General features: G+C 38.6%; 2 pseudogenes; both read left to right on the top strand.

Moving 5' to 3' along the window:
• The first annotated feature begins 569 nt into the window (after window positions 1-569).
• LOC113886100 lies at window positions 570-6,398 on the top strand (annotated as a pseudogene).
• A 4,813-nt stretch (window positions 6,399-11,211) lies between these two features.
• On the top strand, window positions 11,212-19,526 carry LOC113886099 (annotated as a pseudogene).
• Window positions 19,527-23,228: the final 3,702 nt, after the last annotated feature.

Below are 23,228 nucleotides of genomic sequence, written 5' to 3'. Positions count from 1 at the left end.
ACTTCCCTTAGAGCAGTTGGTTTGGTAGTTTTCTGGAAGGAAGGGGACACTTGTCTCTCCCTTTAAATATTTCCGTTTCCATCACAGTTATCACCAAACTGACCTATCAGAATGATTCTCACTAGGGAATCCTTTCATTTATAAGACCAATTGGTATAAAACAAGACTACTAGGAGGAAAAGAAAATATTGTGGTTTAGAACTGGTATCATCCTCTTGAATTATTTTTAAGTTGTCTTGTTCAATTTTTAAAATTTTAAGTTGGTCCTCTTGTTCTTTGAATTATCAGATTATATAAGCACCACTATAACAATAATTCCATTTTAATTTTATAGTTCACATTAATTCACTTCACACTGATGATAATTGTTTTAAAATTCTGCTCTTTTTTCTACTTTTAAAATTGCTTTCTGAATCACTGACTCAAAAGTAAAGGGAGCGAATGTAATTTTCCAGGTTAATGCTTATCTTTAAAATGTTATCTTTTAAAATTTGCCTTAAATACAAGCAGCATCTCAGGAGAACTTAGAGCAGTTACAAGAGAAGAATAATGCTTCCATAAGAAGTCAGATGGAACTCAGCATTAAAGACTTGGAATCTGAACTCTCCAAGGCGAAAACTTTGCAAGAAGATTCTCATAAAGTAGAGTTGGAAACATATAAGCAACTCTACCTAGTAGAACTAGAAGTTAGAAAGTCATTGGAAGGTAAACTAGACAAGTAAGTCAAAACACAGAATCACAGAAAGTAAATTTAGTTTGTTAATTTGTCTCCAAAGCCTAATTTTTATAGAGCACAGTTCATGAGATTAGTAGGAAGTGAAAGCTAACTAAATGGTCACTGCGAGAGGGCAGCCTAAGACAAACAATTAATACTGTGTCCTTTTAAGTTTTACCACACAGAGTCGGAAATGACTGAAGTAACTCAGCAGCAGCAGCACACTGCATTAAGGCATGCTTGTGAAATTGGGGGCAATTAACACAGGAGTGAAAGACAGGATAATTCACATAGTGGCTAGAAATAGTATGGTGACCTGACTAATGGCGGGGGGGGGGGGGGGGGGGCGGTTGGGTGGATGGAGAACGGAAAGGGCAGATGGCACCTCCAGTGCCTAGTCCAGGTTTCCCCTCTGTCTGAAAGCAGAGCATTCCTAGGAAGCCTTTCATAAGCCAAAGCAGCAGACAGCAAAGAAGCAGGTACCTGAAGGCACGTTCTGCTACTTGAAGCCTAAAATGAATATGCACAAGTAAAGCACAGGTGCTCCCATATAGGGTTCAGGGTTGTGGTGACTTGGCACTGAGATGTGGGGTGTGGCTTCCAGGGAAGGATCTCAGTGGGGCCAGTCTCCCTGCTTGGGGAGTGCGATGCCTCTCACTGTAAAATGTATGCTGAACCTTTTTATATGAAATCGAAAAGTCTCTTCAAAAATTTTTTGTTGTTGTTTTTTGATTATCAAAAACAGATGCTGACATAGGCCTTTCCTAGAAGTGAAGTAACATAAAGTGAACTTTGGAAAAGCAGGGGATACTTGTAATTGTTCCTGGGGCTGTTTTGGCTCTTTTCAATAACCCATTGATTTTCTTGTACTCCCCTCTAGATTGTGAATCTAGATGATTCCTCAGAGCCAAAAGCTTAATTTCTCCGAGGTCATGAGTAAAACGTGTATACAAGGGTGGTGAAAGCAAATGCTTGAAAGTGGCTTTGTGGGATGTGGTGTTTCTTCATCCCTGAACTGTTTCCTGGAGGCAGGTGTGTCCCAAAGGGCAGCAGGTGTCACTGTGAGGCCACCTCCCTTTCTCTCTGATGCCCTTTCTCTCCTCTCCCAACTGTGACTTGTTACTTGAGGAGCCCTAGACACATGTGTACTTCTTTAGAGCAAGGTTACAGCTATTATTGTTTACAGGAGGTCTGCTCTATGTTTTCAGGGTTCAAACAGTTTATTGGGAATTCCATTTACTATATGGCAACTTTAAAAATGCAAATCATTAAGTTGGTGTTTTCCATCTTCCCCAGGACTCATGAGAGGCTGGCAGTGATCAACACCAAACTTGAGGTGGAGAAAGAGCAGAACAAATCTTCACTTGGCACTCTTAGCATGAGGCCAGTGCTGGAGCCCCCTTTCAATAATCCTTTAGTGCTTAATGGAAATCTTACTCCAAGAGCAAACATAGGCTTTTCTACCTCAATTCCAAGCCCTTCGAATAACAGCATGGAGACTTACTTGACCAAGGTAGTTCTATTATCTCTTGTTCATTGGGTTTAAGATTTCTGATATGAATGATCCTTGTTTTTAATTTGGTGAACTTCTGAGTTGTTTATTTGACTTAATGCACACTAAGTAAAAGTCATAATTAGCTGTGCTAATAAAGGAGATTGAAATTTTATGATTTTTTTGTCCCAGAGTTCTTGATTTTAAGAGATACTTACTAAATTATTAAAGTTCTTGAAAAGCTGCATTTAAATCATACTTTAGAAATGAAATCTTATTGCCTAGTATCCAAAAGTATTCTTTCAGATGTTTCACTTCCTTTCTAATTGATTTCAGTTGGCAATGGTTCATAATCATTTCCAAGCTCTGCTGTACCCAGTGAAGTTTTTCTACCTCTAAGCATAAGTGAATCACTGGCATCTAAACACTAACCACATATGGATGCATTTTGTTTACAGGAATCCTAGATAAATCCTTTTTATGAATTAAATAAACTTATAATACTAAACCAAAACATTAATTTCTAGTTTTGGCTTAACATTTTTTGTCATTTTCTTATATAAATTTTGTCGTTTCTTACAAAAATGACATTTTTGTCATTTTCTTTAATTGTTATTTTACCTATAGCATTTTTATTTAAAATTAAAAAATACAATCTTGCTGAGCATTTGTAGAATATTTCTAGATTTGTAGTTAATTCAAACTTTTAAACATTATAAATGAAGCTCACTTTATCTCTATCTTGACATCACCTGGATGAATGGTATCTAAGATAGCAATGATGGGGAGTTTTAAATTACAACCAGTTTTCACTGTTAATCATTATGATTAAAATATCCACTTCAGTCAGTGCACACAGGTTTATGGTTTTGATGGTGTTTTCCTTATATTTGTGATGCACTGAATAATAGCCCTTGTTAAATGCAATCTCAACCAGTTTTCTCATTTGGCTTCTTGCCATTGTAGGAGAGCAATTAAGGTTTCTTTGACAACACTGCATATACATTGGGTCTTAGTACTTGAGAGCTGTGAAACTGGAGGATGTGCTTTAGCTGTGTGGTCACAGCGGGCCTCAGAACACTTCATCCCAAGTCAGACACTTTCCCATGCAGGCCTAAGAGGAGGAAGAAAATGCCTGACCCCCGTCCCAGACACAGGCTGCTTACTGCACGCCCAAGTTCCCGGTGCTGTGGGCACATACATCTTTTCAAAGTAGAGATTTGGAACCAAGCAAGCACTTTGGGAGAAGTTCCTTCTCCCAAACTATCCCATTAGGTAAATCTCCTCACCTCTCATAAGGAGGGTAGGAGTATAAGTCCTCACCTTGAAACTTTTCTTCTTCAAGTTCCCTGTCGTCTTTTTAAAAAATGTATGTTTATAAATTAACTGTATCAACTGACTGCTACATATAGGAGTTTGACAATAATTTATTCTATTTATTTATTATTATTATTATTATTTTTTTTTACTTTACAATATTGTATTGGTTTTGTCATACATCAATATGCATCCACCACGGGTGTACATGTGTTCCCCATCCTGAAACCACCTCCCACCTTCCTCCCCATACCATCCCTCTTGCCTTTAAAACATGATTTATTTAGCAAGCTACTATGTCATGTCATGTCACAAGCATTACCTAACTATGTAAGAAGGTTTTACATATTCATTTTCTCTGCATTATAGTTCAAAATCTATGTGTTTTTTTCTTAATCTGAGGAAGTAGCTGGCATAGGACTCTGGACTCAGTAAGAAAGTCATTGGCTTTCTTACTTCTTTTGTAGAATTATGAACTTTGCCTAAATCATGACTCTCATACCTTAAAAAAAAAATTGTTTTTTTTTTTTTTTCCTCAAAAAAACAAACTGGGAAGATTTGGGAGAATGGCAATGAAACATGTAAAATATCATGTAAGAAACGAGTTGCCAATCCAGGTTCGATGTACGATACTGGCTGCTTGGGGCTAGTGCACTGGGATGACACAGAGGGATGGTATGGGGAGGGAGGAGGGAGGAGGGTTCAGGATGGGGAACACATGTATACCTGTGGTGGATTCATTTTGATATTTGGCAAAACTAATACAATTATGTAAAGTTTAAAAATAAAATAAAATTAAAAAAAAATTACAAACTTTCTTAAAAAAATGTTTTTGTGTGGAACCGTATTATATAAAACAGAGATAAGTGTAAAGCCTTTTAACCAAAGGAGTGGCCAGAGGTCCTGCACTTGTGACTTCTCAGTTCCACAACCCTGCAGTGACCCCTGTGGGACCTTCCCCTTCTATGGGACATAGTTCAGAAACTAACAGTTATGTGTTAATCCTTCTCACTAAACACCTTTAGAATAAAAACTTGCTGGTACATTGTTTTCTTGTGTATAATTTTCTCACCTTTCTGTGTTTTTTGTTAAATGGAAAAGTTTAAAGAAAATTGCAGGTGTGTTCTGCTTAATAACATTCAACTCAAACTACTTCCTCCATTTGAACAGGATCCTCACCTAGAAATCAAAATAAAGGTCTCAAAAATATGTACTTAGGGCAGGAGCTGTTAGGGGGAGAAGATAGTAATCATGTGGGTCATTTCTAGGATCATGGGTCATTCTCTAATTCTTTGAAATTATGTGTACTCGATAGACTGATATTTATTGTACTTTTTATAAGATTAACATTCTATATATATGTTCTCTGTTATTTATAAGTGGAATAAGTAGGAATGCATTTTCTTTTATTTATGTGATTATTTTTCTACTTAAGTAGTCTTCAAGTTAGGTCTAGTCTCTAAAAGTGTTATTTAAACATCACATTTAGTAAGCTGTATAACATTCCTATGATAATATCTCTTGCTTAACTTAAAGATAAATAATATTTGAATTATTTCAGATGCAGCAGGAGTTGGACAGGAGTATAACTAGAGAACTAAGAGAAGGTATGTTGCCCAAATGTATGAATTAAATTTAGATATTGATTTTTGAAATAAACTGTAAACAATAAGTGGCATCTCTTTCCATTGTTTGGATTACAGATGCTATGTTAAATATTTTTTTCTTACACATAGCTAATGAAAAATGTGAAAGCATGAGCAGTCATTGTGAAAAATATTCTTCTTCCTCATTTATTCATCATGTTCCATAGTTTTAAAAAATCACAAAAGATCTATGTATTTCTATTTATTTCTGGCTGTATCCTTTCTCTACTACTGTCATCACTGTGGAACTGCCCATCTGCACCCTGACACCATTCTCAGAAAGCATGGAGTTCATCAATGTCTCAAGTGTCTGGTAGGCGTTAAGGCTAGAACACCCAGACTCAAGTAGTTATGTTTGCATAGCTGTCACTTGGTGGGTGACTTTATAATTTCTGTGTCATTGACTTTGTCACTAGTTTATCTCTTGCCCTCAGGAAAAGCTCCAAACACTTGCATCAATGTGGGTCCTTCCAAAGTAGTTGGTCTTATCTCTTTACTACCTTATTCTGCCCCTAAGCTGTGCGTCTAACCAGCCAGACTGTGTAGGATCCCACAGATTTGTTTCCTCACCTCTGGACTTTGTACGTGCTTCTCCCCTCTGACTCTTGTACTTTTTCCTGTCCTTCAGGTAGCTACTTCCATAGCACCTCCACCAAAAAGCTGGCAGTATTGACACAAAGCCAGCTGTCCCTTCTGAGTGTTCCTTATGCTGTCTTGTATATCTGTCTTAGTATTTATGACTCCATATGGAAACTGTCTGTTCATCTATTTTTACAGTTTATGGCATTATCCTTTCTCAGGGTGACTGGGTCACCTTCATCTTGTAATTCCAGTGTTTGTCACAGCACCTTAGCAGACAGTTATTGAGTAAATGAATGAAGAATGAGAAAGCCAGAAGCTCTGATACTCAGCCACATGTGGGACCATGGGATGATTATATAATTGTAATCTTGTATTTTGTTTTCTGTCATTTATAGATATGTTTCATTTTTCAGAGCACTTAGAAATATCTCAGGTTTGTTTTTTTTTTTTTTTGTACTAATACTGAGTTAACTCAAGTATTTTAGATAAACAATGTAATCCTTTTTCTTTCCAGCTGCTGCTAAATTTGATTGAATATGGATTGTCTCCTCTAGGAGCTACAGAAGGGTCAAATATGTCTCAGGACCTTCGTTTGAAAACATCACAAGAATATGTACGGATTTTGAAGAAAATATATATGATCTGAAAGATAAATAGTAAAAATTTCCCTCCTGGACTGTTTTCATGACATTTTAATTGTTTCTCATTAAACATGATGAGAAAATCTTTATTAAAGGGAAACATTTTTGTGTATGATGAAAATTTATATGGTATTTTAAAAATACTACATTTATGTAGTACTAATGCACTAGTCATAGGTAACACCCTCTTACAACAACACAAGGGAAGACTCTACACATGGACATCACCAGATGGTCAACACCAAAGTCAGAATGATTATATTCTCTGCAGCCAAAGATGGAGAAGCTCTATACAGTCAACAAAAACAAGACCAGCAGTTGACTGTGGCTCAGATCATGAACTCCTTATTGCCAAGTTCAGACTGAAATTGAAGAAAGTAGGGAAAACCACTAGACCATTGAGGTATGACCTAAATCAAATCCCTTATGATTATACAGTGGAAGTGAGAAATAGATTTAAGGGGCTAAATCTTATAGATAGAATGCCTGATGAACTATGAACTGAGGTTCATGACTTTGTACAGGAGACAGGGATCAAGACCATTCCCATGGAAAAGAAATGCAAAAAAGCAAAATGGCTGTCTGGGGAGGCCTTACAAATAGCTGAGAAAAGAAGAGAAGTGAAAAGCAAAGGAGAAAAGGAAAGATATAAGCATCTGAATGCAGAGTTTCAAAAAATAACAAGAAGAGGTAAGAAAGCTTTCCTCAATGATCAATGCAAATAAACAGAGGAAAACAACAGAATGGGTAAGACTAGAGATCTCTTCAAGAAAACTAGAGATACCAAGGGAACATTTCCTGCAAAGATGGGCTCAATAAACGACAGAAATGGTATGGACCTAACAGAAGCAGAAGATATTAAGAAGAGGTATCAAGAATACACAGAAGAACTGTACAAAAAAGATCTTTATGACCCAGATAATCACGATGGTGTGATCACTGACCTAGAGCCAGATATCCTGGAATGTGAAGTCAAGCGGGCCTTAGAAAGCATCACTAAGAACAAAGCTAGTGAAGGTGATGGAATTCCAGCTGAGCTATTTCAAATCCTGAAAGATGATGCTATGAAAGTGCTGCACTCAATATGTCAGCAAATTTGGAAAACTCAGCAGTGGCCACAGGACTGGAAAACGTCAGCTTTCACTCCAATCCCAAAGAAAGGCAATGCCAAAGAATGCTCAAACTACCGCACAATTGCACTCATCTCACACGCGGGTAAAGTAATGCTCAAAATTCTCCAAGCCAGGCTTCAGCAATACATGAACCGTGAACTTCCTGATGTTCAAGCTGGTTTTAGAAAAGGCAGAGGAACCAGAGACCAAATTGCCAACATCCTCTGGATCATGGAAAAAACAAGAGTGTTCCTGAAAAACATCTATTTCTTCTTTATTGACTATGCCAAAGCCTTTGACTGTGTGGAACACAATAGACTGTAGAAAATTCTGAAAGAGATGGGAATACCAGACCACCTGATCTGCCTCTTGAGGAATCTGTATGCAGGTCAGGAAGCAACAGTTAGAACTGGACATGGAACAACAGACTCATTCCAAATAGGAAAAGGATTATGTCAAGGCTGTATATTGTCACCCTGCTTATTTAACTTCTATGCATAGTACATCATGAGAAATGCTGGGCTGGAAGAAGCACAAGCTGGAATCAAGATTGATGGGAGAAATATCAATAACCTCAGATATGCAGATGACACCACCCTTATGGCAGACAGTGAAGAGGGACTAAAAAGCCTCTTGATGAACATGAAAGAGGAGAGTGAAAAAGTTGGCTTAAAACTCAACATTCAGAAAACGAAGATCATGGCATCTGGTCCCATCACTTCATGAGAAATAGATGGGAAAACAGTGGAAACAGTGTCACACTTTATTTTTGGGGGGCTCCAAAATCACTGCAGATGGTGACTGCAGCCATGAAATTAAAAGACTCTTACTCCTTGGGAGAAAAGTTATGACCAAACTAGATAGCATGTTGAAAAACAGAGACAATACTTTGCCAACAAAAGTCGGTCTAGTCAAGGCTATGGTTTTTCCTGTGGTCATGTATGGATGTGACAGTTGGACTGTGAAGAAAGCTGAGTGCTGAAGAATTGATGCCTTTGAACTGTGGTGTTGTAGAAGACTCTTTAGAGTCCCTTGGACTGCAAGGAGATCCAACCAGTCCATTCTGAAAGAGATCAACCCTGGGATTTCTTTGGAGGGAATGATGCTAAAGCTGAAATTCCAGTACTTTGGCCATCTCATGCGAAGAGTTGACTCATTGGAAAAAACTCTGATGCTGGGAGGGATTGGGAGCAGGAGGAGAAGGGGACGACAGAGTATGAGATGGCTGGATGGCATCACTGACTCGATGGATGTGAGTTTGAGTGAACTCCGGGAGTTGGTGATGGACAGGGAGGCCTGGCATGCTGCGATTCATGGGGTCAAAAAGAATCGACTGAGCGACTGAACTGAACTGACCTGAATACTACTTTTAAACAGTAGTACCTAAGTACTTTAGATACTAAGTATTTTCTCTGCAGCTAACTTAAGTGATTTAAAAACCAGCATGATTAAGTTTTACATATTCAAAGTGAAAGTCACTCCGTCGTGTCCGACTCTGCGACCAATGGACTGCAGCAGCCTGCCAGCCTCCTCTGTCCTCCACTATCTTGTGGGGTTAGCTAAAATTCATGCCCATTGAGTTGGTGATGCTATCCAACCCTCTTGTCCTCTGTTGTCCCCTTTCTCCTCCTGCCTTCCAGCTTTCCCAGCATAAGTCTTTTCTGTTGAGTCAGCTCTTCACATCAAGTGGCTGAAATATTGGAGCTTCAGCCTCAACATCAGCCCTTCCAAAGAATATTCAGGATTTATTTCCTTTAGGATTGACTGGTTTAATCTCCTTGCAATGCAAGGACTCTTGAGAGTCTACTCCCAACATCACAGTTCAAAAGCATTAATTCTTTGGCAGTCAGCCTTCTTTATCATACAACTCTTATATCCATACATGACTACTTGAAAATAATGTATATATGTTAACCCCAATCTCCTAATTTGTCCTTCCCCTCATATTTCCCCTTTCATAACCATAATTTGATTTTCAGATCTTTTGAGTTGGTTTCTGTTGTGTAAATAAGTTTATTTTTATTAAATTCCACATTTAAGTGCTGTGATACTTATTTTTCTCTGAGTTACCTCACTTAGTATTATAATTTCGAGATCTATCTGTGTTGCTGCAAATGCCATTATTATTTCTTTTTATGGCCAAATATTATTCCATGTGTGTGTGTGTGTGTGTTTGTGTGTGTGTGTATACTGCATCCTCTTTATCCATTCTTCTGTTGATGGATACTTAGGTTGCTTCAGTTTTTTGGCTATTGTAAATAGTTCTGCAGTGAACATTGGGGTGCATGTACCTTTTTGAATTATGGTTTTCTCAAGATATATGCCCAGGACTGAGATTTCTGAATCATATGGTAACTCTATATTTAGTTTTTATAGCAATCTTTATAGAGTTTTCTATACTGGGTGTACTTAGGTGCATTCCATAAGCAGTGTAGAAGGATTCCCTTTTCTCTACACTCTCGCCAGCATTTATTGTTTGTATATTTTTTGATGGTGGCTATTCTGATTGGTGTGAAATGATAACTTATTGTAGTATTTCTGCACTTCTATAATAATTAGTGATGCGGAGCATCCTTTCTGAGCATCCCTCATGTGCTTTTTGGTCGTCTGTAGGTGTTCCTTACAGAAATGTGTATTTAGATCTTATACTCATTTTTTGATCAGGTTGTTTGTTTTTTGATATTGAGCTCTTTGATCTGTTTGAATATGTTGGAGATTAATCCCTTGTCAATTGCATCATTTGCAAATATTGTCTCCCATTCTGTGGGTTGTCGTCTGTCTTGTTTATGATTTCCTGCACTGTGCAAAAGCTTTTACATTTAATTATATCCCATTTGCTTATCTCTGTTTTTATTTTCATTACTCTAAGAGGTGGATGAAAAAAGATCCTGCTGTAATTTATGTCACAGTGTGTTCTGCCTATATCCTCCTCTGAGTTTTACAGGACCTGTCTTATATTTAGGTGCTTAATCCATTTTGAGTTTATTTTTGTGTATGATGTTAGGGAGTGTTCTAATGTCCTTCTTATACATGTAGCTGTTGAGCTTTCTCAGCACCACTCATTGAAGGGGCTGTCTTTTCTTCTTTGTATAGTCTTGCCTCCTTTATCCTAGATTAATTGACCACAGGTAAGTAGGTTTCTCACTGGACTTTCTGTCTTGTTCCATTGATCATTCAATATATTTCTTTTTTGTGGTAGTACTTTGTTTTGATTACTGAAGCTTGCAGAATAGTCTGCAGTCAGGGTACCTTATTCTGTCGGCTCTTGCTTTTCTTTCTCAAGATCGCTTTGTCTATTTGGGGTCTTTTGTTTCCATACACACTGTAAAATTTTTTGTTCTAGTTGTGTGAAAAATGCCATTGGTAATTTGATAGAAATTGCACTGAATCTGTAGATTGCTTTGGATACTATAGTTATTTTGACAGTTATACAGTTATAATGTCACTTTCATTTCTGTATTTCAGTTTCCTCTCTTTCCTTCTTAGTTTAGGTAAAGGTTTATTGATATTGTTTGTTTCGTTCAGGAAATGAACTTACAGCTCTTGCATATGAGCACTGGGCTGGCACGCCAGGGCTCTGTGTGCATGGGCAATGTGTTTAGAGGCATTGCTTAGCAACGATCATTCTGCGATGAAAGATTCCAAACCATTGAGCTTCCCATCTGGGAAGTTGTGGCAGGATGGCTCTGGCTTACCTGTAGTGCGCATGGTGTGTTTAGGGGACTGTGAAGAGCCGAGGGTGAGGTGAGGTGTGTTTGGAGTTCATAGGCTCTGAGATGAAGAAGTCTTTTGGCTTTGGGAGTAAGAAGGGTGTGTCGCCCTTTGGCTCCTCCCTGAAAGACAGGGACAAATGAACAGGTAAGCGGGGTGGAAGGGCCTGGCAGGGATCCCTCCTGTGAGTTTCCCTTCCAAGGCTCCTGGATACCTTCCTGGAATCCAGCACCCCGCAGACTTTATAGGCAGCAAAAAGCCTTAGCTGGTTTTAGACCCACTTATAATTCCCCTTATAGAGCTTTACTGATAGTTTTGAAGTCTTTTAACTTAATGTTGTTAATCACAGAAATGAAATGAAACATGAATAGCATCTGTTTTTCCTTTCTTCCTCCTACTTTTATTTGCATGGGTTAGCATGATGTACTCATGAGTAACAGCTCTCAAGTTATATGGCCTTCAAGAAATCTTCTGAATCTTCTGGCTCTCACATTTTTTCTCATGCAATTTATGAAAGCACTTCTTCATGGATTGCCTATTGTGGATCATGGCAGTGGACAGATTTCTGATGTTGTCAATATCTTGTTTTTAATGTATACATTTTTTATACCATAAGGTTATATATTACAGAAAACTGCATAGTGAGCAAAATAATTCCCATGCCAAATCAACTTCTGGATTAAAAATTCTTCAGATACAATTCAGTATCCATTTTATATCAGTGTACACTTAGGTATATGTGTTCTTTGCTGAAGGACCTTAGACGACAGCTTTGAAATAGGAAGCTGGCTGTGTCCTTGAATAGGAAGACATTTTCTTAGGGTGTATGGTCTCTCTATATTTAAAGCAAATCAATATTTCATGGTTTTAAAGATTTTGGGTTACATATGCTGTCTTTAATTGTTGTGATGAAATTAAAAGTTTTGTATAGTAGAGGAAGATTTGCCCTTATAGATATCAAAATGTGCTATAAATGCCCACAAAGTGTTCATTTACTAACAACTGAAAAGACAGATAAATGAATGCAACAGAATGCCCAAATACCCAAATGTATGTAAAACTTTAGAACTTGAAATTGATGACCTTTTCTTTTAGAACTGATAAACTGTGTGTAGATGGTGGAGAAATAACCTGGTAAAAGAGAAAAGTAACTCAATTTTTATCTCACCAAAAAGTTTCAGATAGAGTATGGATCAAACATTTCAAATATGCACAGTGAGCAAAGAACCAGAATAAAACTCAGATTCCTATTTATACAGTTTTTTATGTGCTGACAGAGACCTTCTGTTTTTTTCTATTTCTGTTTCTTAACCTTAATTTTTTTTTTAAATTGGAGAATAATTGCTTTACAATGTTGTGTTGTTTTCTGCTGTATAGCATCATAAATCAGTTGTAAGTATACATATATCCCCTTCCTTGTGAGCCTCCCTCCCACCCCAAAGACCTTTCTAAGAATGATTTCAAAAGTAAGAATTCTGGAGTTTCCTGGATTTCAACAGACAGACAGACAGACAGACACACACACACACACACACACACACACACACAAGAAATAGAAAAAAAAAGAAAAGAAATCTGGATGTTGATTTAACATTTTAACAACACAAAAAATTTAAAACACTCTGTAGATCAAGCTGTCTATAGGCCACATCGGCTTACCAGACAGGGTTTGTCTTTTTGGCACTAATAGGAATGTGGCAGAGATAAAAATGATTTCTCACTTTCAATTTTTTTTTTTTTTTTAGAATTTTTTTGATGATTGATATTTTCTGACAACTTTCAGCCTTTTCAGAAGTCAAGGGTATCTAGGGAGTCCCTTGGTTATCCAGTGGTTAAGACTCACTGCTGTGGGCCCAGGGTTTGTTACCTGGTGGGGGAACTAAAATCCTGCGAGCTACTGGGATGTATTGTACAACATGGGGAATATAGCAAATATTGTATAATAACTTTAAATGGAGTATGACCTATAAAAAATGTGAATCACTACATTGTGTACCTGTAATATATAATAATATATAATATACATCATCTATATTTTAATTAAAAAGAAGCAACCTTAGACAAAAAGACTTTATGGTAATTAAATCAACAGGAAAAATGAGAAATGAGCAAACAAAAATGCTACCAATTATAGTTGTACAGACAATGTGAATTATAATTTCATTCCAATGTCAGAGACGTTAAAATGTCAGAAAATGAAGGTATTAGAATCATTGAAGCACAGTGTTGTCTCTAATTCTCAAAATGTATCTGCAAAGGAGGTATGATATCCTTTGACTTCATTGAGATGTTGTCCTTGTAAAATAGTAGTAATAGTAATAAGTATGATTATATTACCTAACAGTTACTGAGCTGTTACCTGTGCCAGGAACAGTTCAAAACTCTTTGCATGGATCTCATTTAAGCATGGCAGTACTGTCCTGTGAGAGAACTACTTCTCTCTCTCCATTTTGTTGATGAGGAAATTGAGGCACAGAGAGGCAACAGCTTCTCTGAAAGTCAAATTCAAACCCAAGTTGAGCTGAATCTCAAGGTCATGGTCATTCTATTCAAGTAAATTGTTCTTTCGTTATTGTGTTAAGAAGAGCTAATGCTAATATATAATGTTATTTCTCCAGAAGGAAACAAAATATTTGTTTTAGAGGGATAGGAATAGCATGCTATTGAATGTTTTCAATCACAGGAACAATTGTTTATTTTGTAACGGTAAAACTACAGTTTCCTGAAAACTCCTCTTGCTTTCATAGGACTACCCTCCACTTGGCCTGTGCCAATGGCCATTCAGCGGTGGTCACTCTGCTCTGGGGAGAGAAAATGCCTGCTTAACCTCTGTGACAATGAAAACAGGACAATACTGATGAAGGTATGGGGAAGCCAACCATGTCCACACGAGGTGGATGTGATTTAACTACTGAGACTAAAAGTGAATTCATCTCATTTACATATAGCAAACCGGTGAAGCTTGTGTACTGTTTACTTTGAATTCCTAGAATTTACACTCTGTTTCTTGGTGCAACACTGACATGCCATAGAATGCCAAGAAGAGGAGTGTGCGACTCTTCTGCTGGAGCATGGTGCCGACCCAATGTCATGGACGTCTGTGGGAACACCACTCTCCACTATGCTGTCTTTTGCCAGACTATCACTTGCAGCAAAGCTGCTTTCCTGCGAGGCCAATATAGAAGCCAGGAACAAGGTACATCTCAACTAACTTTATTTACACTTTATTTACAAAATATTTGCAAAGCATTTTTTTAACTGCTGCTGCTGTTGCTGCTGCTGAGTCACTTCAGTCGTGTCCGACTCTGTGTGACCCCATAGACAGAAGCCAACCAGGCTCCCTTGTCCCTGGGATTCTCCAGGCAAGAACACTGGAGTGGGTTGCCATTTCCTTCTCCAATGCATGAAAGTGGAAAGTGAAAGTGAAGTTGCTCAGCTGTGTCTGACCCTTTGTGACTCCATGAACTTCAGCCTACCAGGCTCCTCCATCCATGGGATTTTCTAGGCAAGAGTAGAAGTGTTTTATTTCTAACTATGTAAATAGGTAAACTGAATAGTGTCCATCAAGTCCTGTTACCATGGAAACAACTCCAAAGCCACTGCAGGGGGAAAAATGTTGGAGCCCACAGAGAAGGCAAAGCTCTGTCTCCCAACCAGCTGTCTACCCCAGAAGGAAGATTTCCCCTCAGAACGTGCCCTGGAGTGGGTGGTAGACTGAGAGCCCACAAATGATGCAGACTTGGAGGGGAGTGAAGTGATGTGAGGAGTGGCTGCTTCCAGGGGTTCAAAGAATGGGTACCCCTGGGGGTGGGTAGGAGGAGGAAGGAGACCCAGTGCCCATGAGGGGGAGCTGGGTGAGTGCAAGTGGGCCTGGGAGGCAGCAGGCCTGGAGCCCTGAGCCCTCCAGGACCCCGGTTCTGAGATTCGTCCAAGAGGGTCAGGTCATGTTTGACCCCCAGCAAGGGCGTTCACTTGTGCTGGTGACTGCTTGGTTCACGATGTACACCTCAGGGTCTCTTGTGCTCAGCCCCAGGGAGCTGCTTGGTGGGGTTGCAGCTGTGCGTGTGGAGCTGGTGATGGTGAAGCTGCCCCTCCTGCTTTCTCCAGGACACACGTGACATCCTGCAGCTGCATCCCCACCAGGAACTCCCTCCACTCTCACAGGTGGGCTCAGTTTTCCTTCTTTGGAAGCTCCAGCCTTTCCTGAGTGAAAGTGTTTTGAAAAAACCAAATTGTCTAAGATTTCACTTTAAATTATGATATTTCTCAAGCATTAGAGAGTAAAGCATTCCTTTATGCGTTTATGGCTGGTATTCATGATAACACTGCACTTGTTAAAGGTAAAACATTTTCCACATATTTTCCCCCACTTAAGGTTGTTTTTTTTTTTTTTTTTGTAATCAGTCTAAAATAACACAGTAAAGCAAAATTTGTCTCAGTAGACTTTGTCTTAAAATTCAACATAATGAAAGCATTTTAAAACATATTAGAAATCTTGCTGCTGTTCACAAATTCCCATTTTATGAAAAATGGTTTATATAAACACAGTTTCTCTCTCATTGCCCAAGTTTTAAGAGTGTAAAAGGAAAGGAAAAGGAGCAAGCAAGTGAAAAGTGCAAGTCAAGCTGGAATTTTGGCAGTTGGGAAATGCCAAAAAGAGGATTTATTTATTTTAATATTTATTTATTTGGCTGAGCTGGGCTTCGTTTCTGCATGCAGGATCTAGTTTCCTGACCAGGGGTCGAACCCAGGCCCTCTTTCCTGGGAGCACTGAGACCCAGCCACGGGACCACCACGGAAGTCCTGAGATTTTGGTTTGTGCTTTTTATTCCCTTGTTTATATATTTCTTATATGCTTTTCAGCTTTCCGGGATAATAGTTGTCATTTTGAAAAAGATTGTGAGTGAATTGTAAACTTGCCTAGGTGCCAGTTTTAAGAAGACTCTGATCAAAACAGACTGACAGTGAACAGGTGGTGATTAAGTGGGAATTAATAGAGAAGAACAAATAACTACCTGATATTATCCTATTCTGGCAGAACCATCCACTTAGATAAGAGTCTAGACTCTGCTCTCCCATCTAGAATGTCCTGATGGGAAGGAAGTAAGGAGTTTATAAATAATGAGATCAGGTTGACTTTTGTGTTTACTGGTCCCTGTTCTACCACTGTTTACCCAGGAAAATTTTAAAAATTGCAGTTTTAATAACTCTTGCCTCTTACACTTTTCTTTTTTATTCAAACCTTCACATAAGAGAAGGAATTGGCCGTGTGAGTAAGAGATGAGACTGGAGTGGTTGCTGCACTAATTGTCAGCTATATTCTGCTGGTGAACCACAATTATTTGGGAAAACATATTTTAAAAATTTATAAGCTTAGGCTGTTCACTGTAGATTTTGACTGAGTAAATCAAGGAACACTTGGACGTGTGTATTTAGAACTATTCCCTTGAGATTCTGATCCAATCCTTGATGAATAACTATGGAGTGAATATATGTAATTTCTCAATGCACCCTTCACAAAAGAAAGTAGTCTCCTGAAGCATTGGAGTTTGATCAATGCTAGCTACTTCCATCAGCTCCTTCCTTTCCAACAATATTAGCCTGACTTTTTCTCTGCCCCTGTGCTTGAGACACTAAAAGGAGTATCTTTGGCAATATCTATGGGCTTGAACAATGACTCCTTTTCCTTCCAACCACTCATCATTCAGTGACACTCCTAGAGTCTTTAGCAATTTGCTCATGGTGAAGTCACTTCTCTGTAGAGTCTGATCCTTTAAGGATTTTGCACCTTCACTTATCATCCAGGTCATTAGGTCAACAGATGTTTGTTACCAGCAGGGTTTTCCTGACTGCAGTAATAGTAACTCATGAGCCTTTTTTGGTGTCAGCTTCAGGACAGACTCTTGCCATGTGTCTGTTAGAATTGCTGATCCCTGGCATAAGCAGATGAGAGCTTTAAAACCCGTGAAGTTAGTAACAGTACAGAGGGGAATTGTTTTAAGCATTTATTTTCAGCAGGCTTGGAAACTCATGATCCATTTTATTAACAATCTAGAAGAATTCTAGAGATAGATTGTAGTTTCAACAGGCAGTGGAAACATTCTTGACTGTGAATTATGAGTCTTTTTAATATAATTTATGTTTAATTGAATTATGAGTCTTAATAGCTGTATTTATTACATATTGGGACCCACGTTTTCTGTGAAACATATGATACTAAAGAAAGGAAAGGTTTCACATACAAATATTTGCTTTATACACACCTGTTTGGAAGCAGCAAACATAAAACCAAAAGTGGGCCATAAACCAGACACGGCCCTTGGATATGTTTAGTTTACCTCCATATATTGAGTCAACATTTCAAATTTAGGAGGCTCATGCAGAAGTTCAGGCTTTTCCAAGGACCAAATTTGGACCCCCTTGAGCCCATCCTACTGTTTGGTCTGAGTGCAGAGGCCACCCCTCCTGTGTGGGACATGTGTTTTCGGGGTTACTGGTCTCACCTGGCTTTTTCACTTACTCAGGTCATCAGCTTTCCATCCATAAGCATTTAAGTTTCCAATTTTTGATTGATAGTTTATTTTGATAAATATTTGAAGATTTTTAAAGATAGTCTAATTAATCTATAATTGATTTCATATTTTAACAAATCTCTTAAGAATGGGATTGAATTTTTCAAATTAGAATTTTTAAGTTGGTTGTGGTGGTTTTGCACTGAATAACTCTCACAAACACACAAGATTATAAGAGACACCGCAGGGAGAGCTGGTGAAGGAGCAACTCCCCGAGAAAATGTTGAGCATGTATTTATTGGTAATTTTATGTTGCTGTCTTTAAGAGCAGTAAAGCAAGACAGACACCAGAACTCTAGGATTTTGGAAGCTTCCTCCTGGTGGTCTGGAGGTAATCACATGAGAGTCATCAAGCAGGGTCTTGGAAGATAAGGTGGGGAGGGTGCTCATCCTGCATGCAGTTAGCATCTAGCTAATGCTGACCTCTCAGCCAGAACGTCTAACTTAAGGAAGGGAGGTGGAAAGAGCAAGCAAGGAAGAGAGAATGAGTAAGATTAAATTCCACGAGACATTTCTGAGAAAGCAGTAAAACAGGGTTCCCACAGTTGACTTTTTGAAAAAGAAAAAAAAAAAAAAGTTTCTCTCTTTGCCTGTTCATGTTAGAGAATAATATTCCCACTGGAATGTCTGTAAACCTTTTGAGTTTACTCATGGTCATCCTTGGATAGGTTATGCATGCTACAAATAGTATTATATATTTCTGCCTCAGAATTGTCCCTAAAATATGCAGTTGATACAGTCGCTAAATGATACCCGCACCCCCTGTATTGGGAGCTTGACACTTAGCCACTGGACCACCAGGGAAGGCCCAGAGGAGGAGCATATTAAAGAGAAAGAAGATGCACAGGGCAATGAGGAGGGGGCTTTCTTTCATTTACTTTCTGACTTTTATTTTTAAGGTCAGAGAATCTATTGCACGATTTTAATTTCAGTTTAGAAATAGGTTAACTGTGTACATTAGAAATGGTTTTCCCTGTTTTACAGGATGACCTGACATCACTGTTACTTGCGATATATGAAAGGAGAGGGCAAATGGTGGAGTTTTTAGTAAAGAAAGAAGAAAATATACATGCGGTTGATAAGATGAAAAGGTGCCATTTTTCTTTTTCTTTTTAAAACCCTTAGTGTTGTTCTAGGATGATAATATCAAGATTAAATGAATAAGAGGATTCATTTGTGATGTACTTAAGTAGAAAGTCAATTATTCTGACTGGGAATCATGAACAATATATAGCAGGAATGTATAGCTTGATTTATATTCCTTTAAAGTATTGACCTATGTCATACGCAACCTCTTTTTGTTTGGTTGTTGATCTTGTAATAGCTGAGGTATTTCAAATTAGTTTTATTAGCTTTGTGAAATATGAATTCTGCTTTTTAATTTGCCTCATGACAGTATTGAGTTTCTTAATTCTTTTTTTTTCTTTTTTCTAATTTTATTTTATTTTTAAACTTTACATAATTGTATTAGTTTTAAAAGAATTCTTTAACCTCTACTTTGTATGTATATATTTTTATAAGATGCATAGTAAACCTAAAAGACTTGATTTTGTCTTTTGCATAACTCTTTGTTTTAAATTACTTTGTTTGAAGAATGCTGATGTTACTAGGTTACAAAAGAGTCAGATACAACATAGCGACTAACTAACAACAGCCACAAAAAGGTGATTATTATTCACGGTCACCAGATCCTGTGGGCTCATCAGTTTTTATCCTTTCTCATTTTAGTACATTTTGATATTTTCATTTTTAATGAAGGTAGAAGCAAGAAAGATAGCTTTGATCAGATAAACAGTTTCTTTAACAAAGATATGTCAGAGGCGAATGATACAGATGAAATGATGGGCTTTAGTTTCAGGCTAGGTTCAATTCCTAGGTTTCCTACTGATTAGGGTTATCATCAGCAAATAAGTTTCCTGATACAAAAGGCAAATAGTAATGCATCTTTCAAAGGTGCCTGTGTGTAAGAAAGATTTGATATATAGTATTTCATGTTTAGCGCCTAGCACAGGCTTGTCCACATCATTAACTGCCACCATGACTATTTTTATTCCCATTATTATCAATATTTTTTTATTTAAACCTTCAAGTAGCCTTTCCTTAACCCAACCTCTAGCTGACTTTGAAGCCAAATATATCAGACTAAGGAGGAAATAGGGAATTTATCCCTTAATTCGTCATCTGCCTCAGATAAGTGACCTCAGCATCATTTTTGTCCATCAAGGACTTTATTATTATTTTTAAAAAACATTTATTTATTTTGCTACGTGGGGTCCTAGTTGTGGGAACTCTTAGTTGCAGCATATGGGATCAAGTTCCCTCACCAGGGATGGAACCTAGGCCCCCTGCATTGGGAGCCTGGAGTCTTAGCCACTGGCCCACCAGGGAAGTCCCCATCAGGGACTTTTGAAATACTAAGTGCTGCTGCCTGGCATCCCAGTGGGACAGGAGGCTTCTTTTCCATCCCTTCATTTTAGCCTTGGAGGTAATTTGCAAAGATGAACACTTGATCCTGTAAATGGTCAGTTCTTCATAAAAGGGCAAGACATTCACTTGGTAAAGCATATCAAATTAACTGTTTATGTAAGTCAACTCAACTTCCTGAGGCTGAAGTCATCTCTCTGTTGTTTTAGAACAGCTCTCATGCTTGCTGTCAAGTATGAATCAATAAATGTCGTCAGATTTCTTCTTCAACAAGGTGCTGACATCTTTTCTCAAGATGTTTTTGGATGGACTGCAGAAGAATATGCTGTTATTAGTGGTTTTAATATGTAAGTGTTCACATTAAAATGCCAATTCTCACTAAACTGCAGCCAAAAATAATTTTAACTGTTACGTGCTACATGACCAGTGAGAGTTCCAGTTTGGTGCAGGCAGTTTGGAGAATGGTGGTGAGATGTTACCCCTCAAGAGCTGAAAGCCAAGCAAGGGCCAATTAGTGACTCTTGGCTGTGGGCTCGGGGTACTTATCTCAGGACATGTAGACCTTGATCCTTAGAAAGCTTGACATTAGCTATTTCATTTCAAGTGTGACCTCTTGGTATGGCGTAGGAACAGTGTCACAGTGGTGATATTTCTAACTAGTTCTTTGGGTCTTGAAATATTTATTTCAGCAGCAAATCCTATTTTCCCTTGAGAGCTTGCCTCTCTATACACTTCCGCTTGAATTTTCCAAGAACCCGGAGAATTCCCTAAGATCAATGAAACAGTCCTCTTCCACAAGTCATTTGAAGGGGAGAAAATAGTTCCTTCTCATTATTCTGTTTCTTGCATTGATTCTACTGCTGCAGCACTGGTGCTACAGCTGGTCTTGACAGGGTCTGCTTGGCAGCTGGATCTGGAGTCTGGATGTGGCTCTATAAAGACCTTTAATAAAATTATTTTAAAAGGAAAAAAAAAAAAAAAAAACTCATCCTTCAGTGGGCTCACGATTGACCTTTTCTCCCAGGCTGCTCCTCTGGGTCCAGGTTCCCCAGCCTTTAAGGTGATGCACACGTCAACTTCAAGTGAGAGCTCCTTTGTTCTCATATGTATGCTTGTCACCTAGTCACTGATGCGAACAAAGCTCCAGCACCCAGTTTGGGCAGCTGGGCCACCTAGCTTCACCCCTCATTCAGAGACCTTATGTGGAGCCCACGTGGAGCCTGTATCTTCACGATGAGGTGCCCTTGAGGCTCTTATTTGTCTTTTCTGCTAGCAGATGTCAGTGGGGACCATTTTAGGCTGTCAGAGAGGGTCAAGTGCTCCTGCAGGGATTGAGCAGACTTCCCTTTCTCCTTTGTATCTAGACTTGAACCTCAAGGCGGCTTTTTGTCCTGTGGGGGCACCTTTTCTTAGGTCACAGGTTCCCTTTCATCCTTCCCAGAGTAGTGGATGCCAGCTTGCCTGAGATTCCCTAATTATGCTTGGCTCCTCATTGGATCTCTTTCCTGTAATAATGAAAATCTTCCAACGGATTTCTGCCTGCCTCCACCTTAAATGTTTTCAGAATCTGCCCTATAAGGAACCCATTCAGCAGAAATCCCTAAATCTCAAGTAAGATAGTTGGAATTCAGAAAGGCAAGCCCTGTCTAGAACTTGCCAGTACCCACGGTAAGAGTAGGGATATGTCTTCCAAGTGAATTGGAGAGGAACATGGAGATTAAACATCATTGTCAGAAAGATCTGCTGGTTCAGAGTTTGAGTAGGTAGAGAAGGAAGAATAGTGGTCCAGGCCAGGTCTTGATTGTGATTAGTTTTCTGCTCTTTGTGTAATTAGCTGCAATAATGGGGGATCATTATGTTCTCTAATGTAGTGAATTCATAAATAAATTCATAAATAAATTTAGGTACACATATCTAAAAGCTGAGATTCCCTAAATTACAAACCACAAAGAACAGCTAATCACCAGAATTGATAACAGTTTCATGAAACACTTGAATGTTTAATGTATGAAAAAGCACACATTGGGATTTACTTGGAATTCCAAAGTAGTTACAGCAATAAAGTTGAAGATGAAATTATTCCACTCTTTGACTGTTTCTGCAAGAATTTGGGGTGTATACTACCTCATTACATCCTATTAATCCTCTTTTTAAATAAGATAGTAATATCCCAGTTGTATAGAGGAAGGACTTTGAACTGAAGAGAAACAACTCCTCCAGGAACAAAGAGCAGTTGGTTACAGAGGGAGGATTTGCAAGCTCGAGAGAGTTTTCGTATGCCAAGCTAAATCTAGTTAATTATTGGAGCTGTACTGCCCTGAGTTCATAACTACTGCATCTTCCTTTTCTTTCTCCTTTCAGTTCAGTTCAGCTGGTCAGTCGTGTTCGACTCTATGGGACCCCATGAACTGCAGCATGCCAAGCCTCCCTGTCCGTCACCAACTCCCAGAGTTTACCCAAAATCATGTCCACTGAGTCGGTGATGCCATCCAACCATCTCATCCTCTGTTGTCCCCTTCTCCTCCTGCCTTCAATCTTTCCCAGCATCAGGGTCTTTTCAAATGAGTCTGCTCTTTGCATCAGGTGGCCAAAGTATTGGAGTTTCAGCTTCAACATCAGTCCTTCCAATGAACACCCAGGACTGATTTCCTTTAGGATGGACTGGTTGGATCTCCTTGCAGTCCAAGGGACTCTCAAGAGTCTTTTCCAAGACCACAGTTCAGAAGCATCAATTCTTCTGTGCTCTGCTTTCTTTTTTTTTTTAATTTTATTTTATTTATTTATTTTTTTTAATTTTATTTTTAAACTTCACAATATTGTATTAGTTTTGCCAAATATCGAAATGAATCCGCCACAGGTATACCCGCATTCCCCATCCTGAACCCTCCACCCTCCTCCCTCCCCTCCCCTCCCTCTGGGTCGTCCCAGTGCACCAGCCCCAAGCATCCAGTACCGTGCATCGAACCTGGACTGGCGAGTCGTTTCATACATGATATTATACATGTTTCAATTCTAT

The sequence above is a fragment of the Bos indicus x Bos taurus genome, chromosome 29 (assembly GCF_003369695.1).
Source record: "Bos indicus x Bos taurus breed Angus x Brahman F1 hybrid chromosome 29, Bos_hybrid_MaternalHap_v2.0, whole genome shotgun sequence".
Classification (NCBI taxonomy): Eukaryota; Metazoa; Chordata; class Mammalia; order Artiodactyla; family Bovidae; genus Bos; species Bos indicus x Bos taurus.
This window is presented reverse-complemented; position numbering and strand designations above follow the sequence as displayed.